This window comes from Stegodyphus dumicola, chromosome 4 (genome assembly GCF_044657685.1).
Source record: "Stegodyphus dumicola isolate Sdum_Otavi_A_Nest chromosome 4, ASM4465768v1".
Lineage (NCBI taxonomy): Eukaryota > Metazoa > Arthropoda > Arachnida > Araneae > Eresidae > Stegodyphus > Stegodyphus dumicola.
In genome coordinates, this window is record NC_140771.1 from 228,962,663 (window position 1) to 228,979,565 (window position 16,903).

The 16,903-nt window shown below is 34.3% G+C and overlaps 1 pseudogene across 3 annotated transcripts in view; it reads left to right on the forward strand.

The window, feature by feature from the left end:
• The first annotated feature begins 361 nt into the window (after positions 1 to 361).
• LOC118187875 (toll-like receptor Tollo pseudogene) overlaps positions 362 to 16,903 on the forward strand; it is a 501,926-nt pseudogene continuing 485,384 nt past the window's right edge. For 2 of the 3 annotated variants that reach the window (XR_015040894.1, XR_015040893.1), the window contains exon 1: positions 362 to 623. The product of XR_015040894.1 is annotated as a toll-like receptor Tollo pseudogene, transcript variant X2 (transcript). The remainder of the gene's footprint in view (positions 624 to 16,903) is intronic. The other variant, XR_015040895.1, reaches the window with a different exon arrangement.

Below are 16,903 nucleotides of genomic sequence, written 5' to 3' on the forward strand. Positions count from 1 at the left end.
GATAAATTTTCGCACAATGTGAGCTACTGAAATTCATAGCGCTGAGTAGCCTAATGAGACCAAAATATGCAGCATTTAATTTGTGTAACAACATTACGCAAATTAATTACCTCACAAACCGTTTTGCAAAATGGTCTCATTCATCCATCGGCCTTTGAATAAAATTAAATAGGAGAGGCTGTGTCGATTATCACTTGGTGCTTGCTGGCTGTGCCAGTTGTTTGCAGGCTCAGTCGCCCACCTACGTCAACTCGAACGCTCCCGGCAAAACAAATTGCTCGAGCGATCTTTCGCGCCCCCCTGTGACATTTCTGCCGATAGATGGCGATATACGCAGCCCCCATAAATTGAGCCGCGAATCCGGCATACCGGACATTCAAAATCTGAGCAGCGGATGCTACGGAATTCAAAAGTGACTTCTCTGACTGTCTGTAAGAGGAATTTTTGTCGGGTGACTGCAAATTGAGCCTGGACTTAGAACTGTAATCGTTTCGCAATATATTGGATTTTCTTGCTGTGTGACTCGAAACTTAGCTTTCAGAGGCTATTAAGCATTTCTTGCTGAAAAACTTTTCATTTCCAATACCATCAACAATTCAAAGTTTTCAAACACGACCATGTGAGTAAGTAAAATTTGATTTCATTCCTGTATAATAAGTGATTGCATGTAACAAAAAAACATTTTTTGAAACTATTTTCTTGCCAAACCTAGACGAATTTTCCGTTAACTGGTTGATATTTATTTTTATAATGTGTAACATTATGTCGTGTCATTTTAATTAAAATGTATTAAGACTGTCAGTGTATAAAACATAAGTACGCGTAAGTGAGATAAAGTGAATTAATTATAAAAAACTTTAAAAAAATTGATGTGAATTTTTATATCCTATTATATTATGAAATATTTTCGGATGTAGTAAAACTCTATGGTATATAACTGATATTGATACGTGAGTTTTCTATGACAAATATAGCATTCATCATAAGAAAAGCGTTTATACAAAATAAAATGCCTAACGTTTTATTTAGCAATGTTTTACAAATTTATATCCTTAAAACAGGACTCTGAAGCTTGAATATACCTTAAATATCCCAGAGCAAATTTCTTTCGAATACTACGCTATATGTTATGAAGTATTTAAGGGTGCTCATACGCCTTAAACCCCTTATGCTCTTCGAATATATGACTGTTGCAAGAATTGGGATATTTTATTTATTTTAAAAGCAATTACTCCCAACTTTTTACAGATGACTGCATAATATAGCTGCTTTGGAAACCAGTAGCCAGAAAGTTCGTGTTGCCACAAATATTTTTGTAATTTAATCACCTTTGTGACAAAATATTTCGTCATGTTTCCACTTTGTGCGCATGATATTTTAAAAATGGCTAATGGTACATACTTGAAATTGGATGGAATTCTTTATATGGACACTATTTTCTAACTGAACCAAAAATCTGATGAATATTTTAATATTAAAAAATTTTAGACACGAAAATATTACAGATTTTTTAATAAAATACATTTTATAAACTCAACTCGAAATAAAATAAAAAATTAACATGAAATTCTTAAAATTTTTGGTTCAGAGTAGTTATGAAATGTTATTAAAGCTATATATTGAATGTGGAATTAAATTATGCACCAGAATGTTTTAAAATGTGCGCGCAAGGTGGAGACATGACGAAAATTTTCGTCTCAAAGTGCATTAAATTATAAAAATATTTGTGGCAACACAAACTGTCTGATTACTATTTCAGAAAGCAGCCATATTATATAGTCAGCTGTAAAAAGTTGGAAGTAATTGCATTTAAAATAAATAAGTTATTATAATTCTTGCAGCAGTCACCTATTCGAAGATCTTATGGGTTTTAAGGTGTACGAGTCCCCTTAAAAGTATCTTACCATGAATCTGTTCCATTACAGATGGTAATCCATTACCATCTCTAATGGAAAATTATTTAAATCATATGAATGATCTCATTCTAATAAAAGGTCTTTATGTAGTTATATTCCTTAATATTTCTATATCTATAATATTATGAATATTTACTGCTTAATACTCAATATTATTTAAAATATGAGATTAAATGGATGTTCAATAGGGTTTTTCCATACTGCAATAATGTTTTGCAACATATAATAGAGTTTTTGTATATGTTAATTAATGAATCAAAAGAAGCATCGGGACACAATTTTTAACCTTGTTAGAGTATATATTTCATGAAAATAAATTATTATTTTATCAAGAATATTTTTCAGTGACCAGTTTTATCTAAAAGCAATTGCTTTGTAAGATCATGTAAATCTTCAAATTGCTAGTTTATAATATTTATATTCAAATAGCGAAATTAATTTCTCACTTTTTAATTCCAAGCAATAACACTTTATGAAGATAAAAATTATTTCAGTGCCAGTTACCTCTGCATAATTATTTACGCTTTTGGTGGCTTTCCTAAAATACTGCTCCATCATTATGCAATGTGTAAAAAGAACAGGAAAGTTCATTTTATATATTTTTGTGCGCAATTTTACATGTCAAGTTTTACTGATTCGAGAAATCTAACGAGAAATGGTATTTTTTTGCAAAGAGGCAGGTTAATGGGATGAAGCAGGCATCTTGATCCACTTTCATATAAAATATTTTACGGCTTTTTACGCTTGCAGAAATTAAATTTTCGGACGAGTTATTAATTAGATTGAGTATAAAAAATGCAATGCAGTGAAGATTTTAAAGGGTGTGAGATGTAAAGTCATATGTTTATGTATACATTAAATATTCAACACCAGATTTGGAAATATAGTCTGCCAAATCGACATGAGACGAAGAGTGATTTTTGCCTTAATGAGACATTAAAACTCTATTTATATTTAGAATTTAAGAGCAGTCGATATTTTTATGCTTTAAATTTATATAATGTTTTATCTATTGTAACTGCTTTTTCAAATATTATCGATATCATAACATCATCGTATCTTTAAAATTTAACAGTCTCTCTCTCTCTCTCTTTCAATAATGCTTTTTAGTTAAATTGTTAAGTTAAATTGTTTATGTATCAGCATTGCACTCACAATTATCAATAGCTGCTAATTAGAAAAAAACTTTTGTGTTTGGCTGTGCATATTTATTTGTGCTTCATTCGTTGTTATTTGTGTGGATTGTTTTGAGAAAAACTGGTAAAAAAGGAAATGAACGTCAGCGAACACAACAATGTTCGAAACATTTAGCAGGCATTTCTTCTGCTATGTTCTATACTTCTTATTTCTGTTTGAGATTATATAAAAATATTTTTTACGCAATGAATTAATTGTGCATATAATTATTTTATTTAGACATATTTATTACTATTGCATATTTTAAAAATACACTATAAATGATTTCCAATTTATCATTCAAATTATTGTGCGAACATATACTTGATTAGCTGCTTAGGAACGAATAGCCAGCAAAGTAAAATTCAAAATTTATTTTATTTAACCATTCAGAAGATTGCAAAGCAATTGTTGCTCATTTATATGCAGAGAATATCGGCTTATTTTATTTAAGATAGTATACTAAGCCCTGAAGCTTTCTTGTTTTATATTATTATATCCTGTGGTTCACAAGCACATTTAAACTATATTGATTCACATGTTTAGCTTTCCTTACGTATACATTAAAGAAAGTAAATTTAAAAGTTAATACTCAGAAAGCCTTTATATGCCCCGTCGCTTGTTTGTGTTAAGTGCTAGTGAAAAGGGAATTATTCAGGACATCAGCTAACCATTACTTGCTTAAAAGTTCTCAGTTCAGTGCGGTTAGGCAGCAAAAATGCAATATAAAATAATATAGATTTTAACAATTTTGACTGGTAACCATACATTTTGTTACCGGATAGTTATATCTTCTCCCTGATCTCAGAAATGCCACTTGAGCTTTGCTGTCACATTATAATGAATTATTTGCCGGTACGTGCTGTCTTGGTGAAAATGGTTCGCACTTCCTACAAACAAGTAAGAGATCCCAGAATTCGATTTCCACTGACAGACTAGTTGTTTGTTTCGTTACATCGTAGTTTTAAATATCTAAATGAAGTAACAAGGGCGTCTAAACTGATTATATCGTGGCTGTCACTACTTGGATTTCATCCATTGAATCTTGGATTCTCCACAGCCATCTTTTAATTGTAGGAGTATGTAATAAATTATAACATTTCTGCTGTGCGTACTGTAACTGTGTACACGGTCAGCACATCCAGCTAGCAGTTGTTGATCCGTGATTCTAATTCTGTTGAAGGCAGAGTTATGTTTTCATGTATCTTTGTTCAAATGCGCGTGTTCTCTACTGTACTGTGAGTGCTATGTATTCTGAGTTAAAGTATATCGTTGGTATTATATGTTTATAGGTATCTGAGACTTTCTTACACTCTTCACTTTCTCATCGTTTAATTAATCATATTTAGAAACAAAACTGGAATTTTTGATAGCAAATATAATTCTTAGGATTTTCATTAAAGCACGCTGAAAGTATGAAATAAATTTATTAGTATTTGAGAACGTTTCCAATAAAAGCGCCGAAAACCTTTAACATTTAGAAATAACTTTTCACAAAAAAGTCTTTACTCATTTTCAAAAGGAGCAGAAAAAAAAGGAACATCATCCAGAAGCATTAGGCAAATAATTATCACTAATCCCAGTGAGTTGAATATCATCAAAGAACACTTACGGATTTTGCAAAATTATATCTTTCTGCGCTACATATTAAATTAAATCGAGCAAAGAAATTTGATCTTAGTACAAATGTACAAGAATCGCATACCCGAGAAGCCAATTTAGTAACATAAATTATAGAAAAATCAAGGAAGATATCTAATATCTTTGTGTTTTAATCATCTCCCAAATTCTTTTTAAGAAAGGCCCATTAATGGAAGCGTGGATAATACCGTTGACAGCTGGTTGTTTGACTCAGTTTCAAATCTCAGACAGAAGGCTGAATTCATAGGGCTCTCATATTTCTCATCTAAAGTAAAATTAAGTCAGTTTTCCCGTAAAATTTTCTTCTCACAAACAAATCTCTTCAAAATCTTTGCAAACTTCGTTCGCATTGTCTTGATCAATTAATCACTTGGGATATTTCCATGGCTTTGGCTTAAAATATTTGACGGAGATGTGCAGAGAAGAATGTTAATTACAAAATAGATGTGATAGTTAGAGGTGCAAAATGGCTATAAAAATTAATTTCTTTTTCAGATCATGTGGAATGTTTTCTTACTAATCTCGAAGAATTTAGCAATGACATGGTTAGAATATTCGTTAAAAAATGTCTGATATAGAGAAGCGATATCAGGATTACGGAAAACCCACGCATGATCCCTGACATCTCCTGTGTTCTTGAGGAAAAAAAAATGTTTTGATCCTAACGACAGATTATAGTAAATGGATGTTTTCCTTCCTCAACATAAAAATTCTTCTCGTAATAGAAAATGGCGAATTAGATTTCTTGAAAGAGATTCATTGGGTCGAAAATTTTTAGTTCTGCTTAACTCCGCATTTAATCTCTCATTAATGTCAAGCTTAGGAAAGACATTTTTAGCTGCGTTTTGTTTAATTTTCGATCAATAGATAGCTCTGTTCTCACATAGGCGCATTCTTGTTTTTCGTAGCATTCATTCCACAGCTGAGATTCTATTTAACTTTTCAAGCAACATTGTTGAAAATATAATTAATCACATTAAGCGAATTCGTCTAGCCTATTACATTAATCAACACTACGGAAACAAGTTAATTTTAGTAAACGATGGTACTTACCTATCATTCCGTCTATTTAGCCCCATAACCACTTCCTTTAGGATTCCCTAGTAACCACCAATGGTAGGTTATTCCGGAACTGGTGACTGGCTACCCTTGCTGAAATTTCCGGCAAAGGTTGACGAAAAGAAACGTAAGTTTCGAAACGACTCATGATGAGCACGAAGACGATGTTAAGCACGAGCTTATAAACTGAGCACGACGATAATGAAAAAAAAAAAAAAAAAAGTCTACATTTTTGCGCGACTGAAGGAAATAAGTTTTGGTAAAATAGATATAGATTTATTTTTCTTAAAATGTAATTCTAGTTATGTAACTATAACTTATATTCCACATAATATATTTATTTAGAACAGACAAAAACACGAAATATTATCAAGCAATATTGCTATTGAAAAGCTCGCCTTTTAACCTCATGATATGTTGAAAAACATGTGATTCGTCAGATATTTAGGAATAATTTATCATAGCAAACAACAAATAGGAAATACCGACCTGCATTATCAAAGCCAGCACAGCATTATTTGTGTATGATTATGTTACTGATGGTAACTAAAATATCTAAGTATATAGTATTCTGGAGACGAGATATATTCTTAATATTTTATTTTATCTTTGTCTTGTAGTGCGTGTTAATTTTTCTAACTGAAAACTGGCAGTAATCGTCCATGTTTCGGCCTCACATTATGAGGTTATTTCTTCCACTTTCCTGGCGTGCCTTCGTGGTGTAGTGGCTCTGCACGCTGGGCCGGTATTCCAGAGGTCCGTGGTTCGGTTCCCGGCGAAGGCGGTTGTTACTTAATCATCTTTCCTGCTTCTAAATTACCTAATGTCTCTACAGTGTTGCCCGAACTAAAAGGGTTGTGGATGATGACTCTCCACACTCAGGATTTGGCGATAGGGTTTCCTAAAAACACCAGTTAAGGTATTTCTCCCACCTTCTTAGCGTGCCTTCGTGGTGTAGTGGTTCTGCACGCTGGGCTGGTATTCCAGAGGCCCGTGTTTCGATTCCCGGCGAAGGCGGTTGGTAATTTTTCATCTCTTCGCCTCCAACAAAAATCCTAATGTCTCTACTACATATTCTGAATAACCACTGTCATAATTCACAAATCCTTAGTTCCCAAACTAAAAGTGCAAAAAGTGAACTTTGAGAAACATTCTGCATCCTAGATCGTGATAGCTAATCATGAGTTTTTGTGTCACTAATTTTCTGCCAAATCGCTCAATAAATCGAAAATACTTGCACTACTTCATTACCTACCAGGCCTTCAGTTTCTGCTTTTGTTTTCGAATTAGAAAGTCGGCTCATATTCCCTTTTCTTCCTTTTGAATGTCTTGGTTTGAAGAAATTATTTTTTCAGAAAACGCGAAATGTTCTCTATTCCTGTTTAAAGTAACAAATTGTTTATCAGACCAAATTTTATAATTTAGATGATAGCAATACGTTTTTTTAATTACTTAATGGTGGCCTTTCTATCTAATTTTATGCTGTATTTCTTTCTTATTTAACATTATGTTGTCTATGTGCAAGCAAGTCGTTCATAATATAGTGCGATATGATTACCGTACATTCTGAAAAGTTAACAATATAATTTTGTAAATATTCTTTGGGGATCTAATAGCATCGACAAGATCGTTTAGTCTACCAATTTGTAAACCTTATTTATTATATGAGTCACATCTAGAAACAGAGACAAACCTTTATATATTTCTTTACTAATTAATTATTATTTTCTCTAATTTCTAACGATTGCAGCTTGGTATTGATGGTTAAGTGTCCTCATTGTGAAGGAGTACTACTTTGATGATTAGCTTTTGCATCAAATTAAACTATACATCCATATGCAAGAAAGGTATTTGTTATGATATAATGATGCAAATATTTTTCACTCTCTTTCTAAAAAATTAATGTTTCGAGCTGCGACATAGTAACTTCTCTTCTTGCGTTTACATTCCACGAAATCCCGAACGATCGGAGTTAATATCCTGAAACAAGGATTTTTTGGGGGAAAATTTCAAGAGTTTACTTCTGTTGTTATGCTCTACAGCTTAAAGTCGGAGGATCAATGAGTCTTCTGAATTTGATTTTAAAGTAAACAAAACCGAGAATGATTCAATACGGTGTTTCTTGTTCCTGACGTAAGTAAACAAAACCGAGAATCATTCAATACGGTGTTTCTTGTTCCTGACGTAAGTAAACAAAACCGAGAATCATTCAATACGGTGTTTCTTGTTCCTGACGTAAGCAATTATATGAAAGTCAATGGCACTTCTGCATATGCTCGCTTTGAAATACTTCCAACTTAGTATACGTCCAGTTCGGAAGTGTATACAACACATTTTAGAATGCGACTCGAGCTCGATAAACCAAGATTGAGCGCTCTATACTAGTTCAGCTCTTCCAAAACAAAGCTACGACTGCTCATTAGCATTAGTATGCCTGTTGTTACTATTCGGTAAACGCCCCTGCCCTATAATAATTGTCAAGTAATTTTGGATTTGTCCGCGTAAAGGTTTTGTAAATTCATTAACAGTCAATTAGAAAAGTCAAGCAACGGAGAAAATTGTTAGCTTCGCAATGGAGGTGAGTTAGAGATAGCTGAAAATTATGAAGATGGCATATGTATCCGAGACTTGGCTGTTGCATAGTACATGCCAAGTACGATGGTGTCTACGACTGTGAAAAACAAAAGCACCATTAAATCGGCTTGTGTTGCGAGAAGCGTTGAGAATTGATTGCCAAATAAAGATAAGAGTCGTCAGGGTATGTTGAATAAATGCATTTGATCTGTATAGCAGGAAAATATTTATGTACAGAATTATGAGCAGTGCTCCATTTTTGTAGAGTATATATTTTACCCATTGCATTTGTACTTTAATATTAAATATTGCTACAATAACAATATGATTCCTTTAAAGGACGGATTAATTATTTTTCTTTTACATTTTATAAAAAAATGTGGTTTAGTAAACATCAAAGGATCTATAACGGAGGAATTATTTATAGCGAGGAAACACTGTATTTAATTTTCAATAGCAGTACTCCAGTGCGGAAAGGGTTTCTATGATTTACTATGTTTTTGTTGCTAATGCTCACTTCTCTGACCTATAGTCAGCCCAACCCCACGAAAATCCTCGTGGCAGGCAGTGCAAGTTTACGCCTGCCGCTGGCAACAGCCTTCAGCAAGTTACAGGTTACAGTGCGATTCAGTTCAATTCCGGCCCCAATTTTAATGGAGAGCACTGCGGAAGGACGAATCCGAGCGTCTCCCATCCCTCTTCCCCTACCACTAACCTCTGGAAAGGACTCGCCGTATATTTAGAGTGCCCCCATGCCGCACGGACACTATATGTTTAAAAACATCCGTGTCTTCTCCGTGATGATTTGCTATAAGATGCTGAGTTAAATTTTCATATCCATACTTTAACGCAAAAGCATCGACTCATAGAAGAAATCATGCAGCAAAAGCTTTATTAACTCCTATTAGTTGTATTCAAATTCAGTTGCATTGACTTATATTTCTGTCACATTTGTTACGTTCCTCTGAGACATATGAATTAAAAAACAGTTGTGTGATGTTCACATATTTTGATTTATATGATAAACAACAAGGGAAAATAGTAATTCTGAAGACAAACAACAAAAATCAGCGTTATATTTACAAAATTTCCACAGGACTAGTTTCGATGGTTTTACCGAAACACCATCCTCAGCTGCAAAACCGCAAATGAACAAAATAAGAAAAAATGATTAGATAAGATAAGAAAGCCTGGACAAGAATAAGCAAGTGGCGCCATCTGTTGGTGAAACCAGAACTAAAACATAATTTCTTTAAAGGCCGAAGGCAAATTTTGATTGGAATTAGGATCGTTAACTAGAACAGAAAGATTTTTTTTTTCTTTTTTTTGGTCCAGTCTTTCTTATCTTATCTAATCATTTTTTCCTATCTTGTTCATTTGCAGTTTTGCAGCTGAGGATGGTGGTTCGGTAAAACCATCGAAACTAGTCCTGTGGAAATTTTGTAAATATAACGCTGATTTTTGTTGTTTGTCTTCTGAATTAGTATTTATTCGGCGGGTTATTGTGTCTTAATTAAGGGAAAATATGTTTATCAATACTATAGACCAGCGTAATTTTTATTTATTACTTTGATATTTCAAAATTTAAAAATAAAATAAGCGAAAGATCATAAAATCGCCAGAATTTAAACCAAAATTGATGAAATTAAGTAATGCCTAATTTTATGCTAAAAAAGTAGCAGACATCTTGTTTTATACTTCGCTTTTATCAAAATGAAGAATTTATTCGCGTTAGCAGACGAAGTATTTTCAGAGGAAGAAGGTATATTATTTCACATAGCTAGACAGATAAGTCATTTAAATTCCTCATGCCATGCTAAGCTGCGAATTTTCTGCTTTTAATGAAACCATCGGAGGAGTTTTCGTGAGTACTTTTTTTTCTAAATGAAATTTAATTGATGCGAGAGCATAATTTTATTTCAAATACTTCAATATTTATGGCTATTTAAAATAACAGTTTTGAAAGTAATATGCTGGATTAAACTAAGTAAAATGTCAATTAAAATTATAAATTGAGCAGATCTTTTCTGTAGAACAATCAGTGTATTTTCATTTATTTCTTGTTAATTGGGGTAAGCATTTTGAAGTGTAACATAAATTACTTTTCATACTATTCTCCTTAAGTCTAAATTCATTATTTCATGATATTATGCTATGTTTTCTAGAATCTTTAATATTTTCAAAATGTTGTTCGTGCGTACGGGTTCATAATAGATTGAATGGACATAGGCCCGATGATAGGTTAATAAAAATTCTTTTTATCAGAATAAACACTTCAAAGTTCTATAATTTTTTACAGTATCACAGAAGTTCACAGTATCACAGAGTACAATTAATAGTTGTGCATCAAACTACTAAGAACATTAAACACAAGCACTGCAAAGCGCATTTAAATAGAAAGATAACTCCGATATCTCAGTTTACGGGGAGCTAACAACTCGCAACAACAATAGCTAAGCAACTGAAAGCAGATGCTCTCTTTTACGGCCTTAAATAGTTTTCAACCGGCCGCTGAGATATTTCTAGCACTTTCTGCTTCTTGAAATTACTGCAAAGCAATACGAGGATGGAATTGCGGTTACAGCTAACATAGTGGTCAATTACATTTATTAAATTTTAATACATATTTCGGTAATACAGGTACCGAACCAAAATAACAACAATAACAAGGTTTAAGAATTTTCTCAACCCGCGAGCGGGCTGACTGCATGGGCACACCTAAACGGGCTGGTTTATACGCTCCAGTTACCCTTAGAAAGTCCTCCAAGAAGGCATCCCTTAGGCAGATAGCGCTTGAGGCTTTGCCATAATTACATAAACGAAACCAAACCAGTTCGTTTAAGAGCTGGATGACGAATTTTATTTTAAAACAAGTTCTCTAATCGGAAGGAGTATTAATAAAACATGATTTTTTTTTTTAGATCTAAACCTGATTTCCAAAGTTTGATGAACCAGCAACCGCGGTTTGAGGACTTTTGAGGAAACCTTGTTTTTACCATATTTCGCAAATATAGAGCCATACTTCGCAATTATTGTGGTACAGCAGTTTTGCATTAGGCAAGTGTGGTTTTGGTAAATTGCTGTTATAGGTGGATTTATGCTTCTTAGCAATTGCGGCTAGATGACTCTCTCAGGAATAATGAAATTTTGCATTTGGCATCTAAGGACGGGCACTAGTTTACGTTCGTACGTCAGCTTATAGCTACAGCAAATTATTTTATTGGGACTAAATATTTGCCATGTTATAAAACTTGTGAAACACTGAGTGCACAATATTTACAAGTTTATAATTGTGCATGCAGGCTTCGTGAAATTATAGCGTTTTTCCTCAATTGATGTATTCTGCTACTAGGTTTTGCACGCATGGAATTAGTGCACTGTCAAAACTTAATGTTTGTGAATTATTTGTTAATTCTTTACGAATTGTTTATGAATTTCCTCTTACACCTAATTTCAGTGACTTACTCTGAGTCTATGTGTATCTCGACGAACAATGATCCAAATCTATATACTGCTGTGCAAAAATTAAGGACGAGACGGTTTTTCAATATAACTTTGTACAAACGCTTTCCAAATCAACACATTTAATACCGTAAGATCCTCAATACGTAAGGACATGAATAATGTAAGCAACACTTACTAAAAGAGAAATCAGAGGGATTAAAAAAAAGCTTTATTGAAAAAGTAGCATGGAGCGCAATGCGAATGAAGGCCGAAACATCCCTGTGATGGGTGTCCAGCAAGAAAAATCCGGTCTTTAATAGAGGATATGATCTCCCCTGACTGCTAGGCAGGTTTCGCACCATCTGCCCGTGCTGAGAATGAGGGTGTCAATGAGTTGTTGAGGCATTGCTGCCCATTCGTCTTGCAGCGCCAATCGAAGCTCCGGAATCGTTACTGGTGGTAAGGTAAGAGCAGCCAAGCGCCTGCCTAGAAAATCCCATACATGCTCGACGGGATTGAAATCCGGAGATCGTGCCGGCCAATCCATGCGTTCAATATCCTCACTCTCTAAGAGCTGTTCGGCAGCTACTGTGCGATGAGATGGTGCATTGTCGTCCATGAAAAGGAACTGCGGACACATAGCGCCTCTAAAAAGACGCACATATGGAAGAAGAATTTCGTTACAATAACGGGTCCCGTTGACTGAACCTGCTTCGAAGATGTGAAGGTCTGTACTACTACCAAGCATGATGCCTCCCGAAACGAGAACAGCGCCACCTCCATACCTGTCCCTTTCAATAATGTTCGAGGGATGATTGCGGCTTCCCCGCTCTCTCCAGATGAGTATGCGATCAGAATCGCTACTCAGACTGAATCTGCTCTCATCTGTAAAGAATACTCTTCCCCATTGTCTCTCCAATTCCGGTGTTCCCGGTACCACAGAGAACGCCTTCTCCGATGGGCAGGCGTTAGAGGTACACACCGTACTGGGCGTCGTGCAAACATACCACCACCGTGCAGTCTTCTCGCCACGGTAAAACGCGATATCGGTCGTCCAGTCGCCTGTGTCGTGTGTCTAGCGATTTCTCCCGCTGTCTGCCGCCTGTTCTTCTGGCCTGTAAGGCAATATACCGGTCATCTGCGGGTGTGGTTCCTCGTGGACGACCACTACTAAACCCCCGGATAGCAGTTCCTGTAGTATGAAATTGTCTCCAAAGTCGTGAAACGATGCTGTGAGTAATTCCGAACTCTGCAGCCACACTTGTCACACTGCGGCCTTCCTCCAAATTCCCAATGATTCCACCTCGGGTAAAAGCATCCAGATGTCGTCTAACAGATTGATTATTCGCCATTTCTCGCTGAGGCAGCAACTCGGTGTGATTTTAACTGCTATACGGCGTGCAATCTCTTTGCCAGAAATACTGATCTTACACCGACAACATGCTTTATACTACTCAGACACTCCCCCATTACGTCTACCTGCATATCTGCGCATGTGCTACCGTACATCACCTTACTTAATCTCCTGATTGGTCTTTCTGTCTGCTCTGCCTCTTCGTTCAGCTGATATGCTAATTTTTCGACTTCGTCCTTAATTTTTGCACTTCAGTGTATATAAAATGGTTCTACATCGGATACTAGGAAAAATTAATCTAACGAAAGAAATTCTGCAGTCAATTAGTGTAATATGTATAATTTTAATAAACTCCAATAAGATTATCTTTTAAATTCTTTTTGTGTGCGTGTTAATACTAAGGAATTTGATCTTCTTTAACTGACCATTAAAAAGTATTTTAGTAGTTTACACGGTTTTTCGAGACTTTAAGAATTAAAATACCGAGTGACCCAAAAGTCATTAACATTTGAAAGTTTAATAACTCACAAAATAATATAGGTAGAGAGGTAAAAATTGGCGCACATGCTTAAAATGACGTGAGGATTTATTGAAAGCAAAAAGAAATAAAATGCAAAAAAAGCCAGCATATGGCACTGGGGAGCAAAATGTAATGTGAGTGAGGCCGCATGAGAATCGAGTATGAAATGAGCTGTAGTGAGAGAGAGAATCAGTCCCTTCATGACTTTGTCACTTTTCTATCGTCGCCAGTCGGTTGTCGTTTTCTATCGGTTGTTGGAGTGATGTGGATTTGTTACAGTACTCGTGATCGGACCCTTTTTCTTCGAGGAAATGTAAGGTTCTACTATTCAAACTGTGTGTGTGTCAGTTACGAAATCCGCTGATATGCTACAGAATCTCATCATCCCTAGTCTGCTCATAAGCACCTGCTGATAGGTATGCCTTTTATGCAATTTAGCTCTCCATTCATTACCGCTACAAAGTGTGAAAGATGCTTTGAACACAACGTTGAGGATCGCGTGCTGAATTGCCACTTCCGCCATACTTGGCCCCTCAACTCCCCAATCCGTATGAATTATTGGTAGCGGGGTTACTTGAAAGTGCAAGGTCTACCATAATCGTCCAACCTCATTAGGAATGCTAAAAGAGCAATTTCTCCTCATACCTACGGATATGCTGTACAGTATTGTTCATAATATTGTTCCTCGCTTACAGGTATTGTTGATGAGGGACGGCCAACATGTTGAACACTTGCTATAGAGAACATATTCTTTAATAAAAATCCATTGCTACGGTAATTATTGCCTTTGTTATTATATGAGGCGCCCTCTGTTGGTCGTTTTAAGCACTTTTTTTTTGCTTTCAATAAAACCTCCATGACATTTGAAGCATGTGTGTCAGTTTCTACCTCTCTAGCTACATTATTCAGTGAATTATTGAATTTCGTTATGTTAAAGGACCTTATGGTCACTGTAAAAATCTGCTATAAATAATAGCGATCTAATAAAAATGTTAAAAGAACCTAGTTTTATACTAAATGCACGATTGTCTCCTACCTACTATAACAAGTATAGTAGATAAAACTGTAAACTCTTCGCTGTTATTATTTTTTAATTTGCTGCATTTTTTATCTTTCAAATTGAACATGCAGTGGTGACAGACAGACTTTATAAAACTGTCAAGAAAGTTGACGACACTTTTATTGCACGTTGTGCCTTAAATATATAAATAAATATATAAAGAATAACAGTTTAGTTAGAAGAATGAGGTACTAAATATACCAGCCTCCATTTTATAATTAACGTAGTTAGGCAACACATTTACGATGAATGCAGGAAGTAACTGAATACGAAAAAGTGTTTATCTTTTTTTCAGTACATTTTACAAGATAAAAGCGTTTCAGTTTAAATGTGCTTTTACATTTGATTTGTGAATCTGATCATGTGAACATGCACATATACCTGTTTATACGTAATAATGGTTTGAATATTTTTAACTATAGCATTGGAATTAAAGATAAAATCTAAAACTAATATTTGGAGAAGACATATTGTTTATTAGAGAGGTAAAATGATTTTTATAAATGTATAAACGAAATGTTTACTTTTCAGAAATCTGAGAACAAAAATATATTCACAGTAAGTCACTCACCAAAATATGTAATAGTTAAAAATGTTTTCTTGCGTGCTTGAAAACTGAATTACATTTTCAAAGTTGATAGTTTCTTACGGAATCGGGTAAACTTTTGCAACAGTTTCTAATTTGTAAGTACAGAATATACTTACAAGTAAGTACACATGTTTTATTTACTTTGTTTTGCTTTATACTTTTTTAATTAACATTTTTTCGCGTAGAGATAAAACGAATTTTATAAAATTATAAACGAAATGTTTACTTTTAAGAAATCTTAGAACAAAAATATAGTCACAGTCAGTCACTCACCAAAATTTGTATTAGTTAAAATTATTTTCTTGCCTGCCTGAAAACTGAGTTACTTTTTCAAAGTTGATAGTTTCTTACGGAATCGGGTTAACTTTTGCAACAGTTTCTAATTTGTAAGTACAGAATATACTTACAAGTAAGTACACATGTCTTATTTACTTTGTTTTGCTTTATACTTTTTTAATAAACTTTTTTTTCGCGTAAGGAAAACATTACTGCGGATTTGGAACCAGATTCTTTTCAAATAAAACTTCCATTAGATACCTAAAAATTTCTAATGCTATATCACAAAACAAACTGATCACCTTTAGTACTGCAATCTTACTGCATAACGCGGTTTTATTTCCTCTGTTATTTGCGTAACCTTAGCTGTTTAGTTAAAAACATATTTCATGTCATAAGGTATTTATAGACTTTCCTTGTGACTGATCTACATTTCAAAAATGCAATGTTCAAGCATTTCCTCAATCAACAGAAATATTGAAATTGGATATTTTTGGGGATAGATATGGTTAGATTTACTTTTCTTCTGAATATTCGAGGTAAACCGCTTTCAGTAGTTTCGATTAAAACGGATATTTTCGTTTCACTCCTATTCCTTGCACTCGTACTAACACGACCTGCTGATTTAAAAGTGAAAGCTGTGGCTATCTTTAAAACACGGTTTAATGGGTTTATAGAAAAAGTATAGCTAGATTTCCCGTCTAGTGGCAAGTATACAGAAAGATTTTATATTTTCCAATTTTAGCAATCCAGATTATCTTATGAGCTTCTTTGGGTTTTCATCCCTATCTCGTAAATTAATTATGCATCAGATGTTTGGACGTATTACGGTAAAGAAATTTTCCAGTACTGCCTTTTCACACGAAAATTTGGGAATCCATCATAAATTTTGCTTCATTCCATTTTCAAATAATAATATTAAAATACCAGCAAATGACAAATTCTCTGCATACTAGCAAATTGTAAATCGAACGCTTTTTTAGCGGAAACTAAATCAGACAATCAGTTTTCATCCTACCGCCAGTTTATTAAGAAAGAATGAAAACTTGCACATTTTGTAATTTGCCATACTTCAAATAGTATTAATCACGTACACTACGCAAAAAAGAGGACAGTTCTACATTTCCCGCTCTTCTGGACCGATTGAGGAAATTCTAATTGCGTTTTTCATGTCTCGAAAACATGACTTAGGATATGTATTAAATTTGTATGTAGCATTTTTCTGTTATAGAATCTGATGATTGACTTCTGATATCTGATGATTGACACAAAATCGGATTTTTTTCTGAAATGG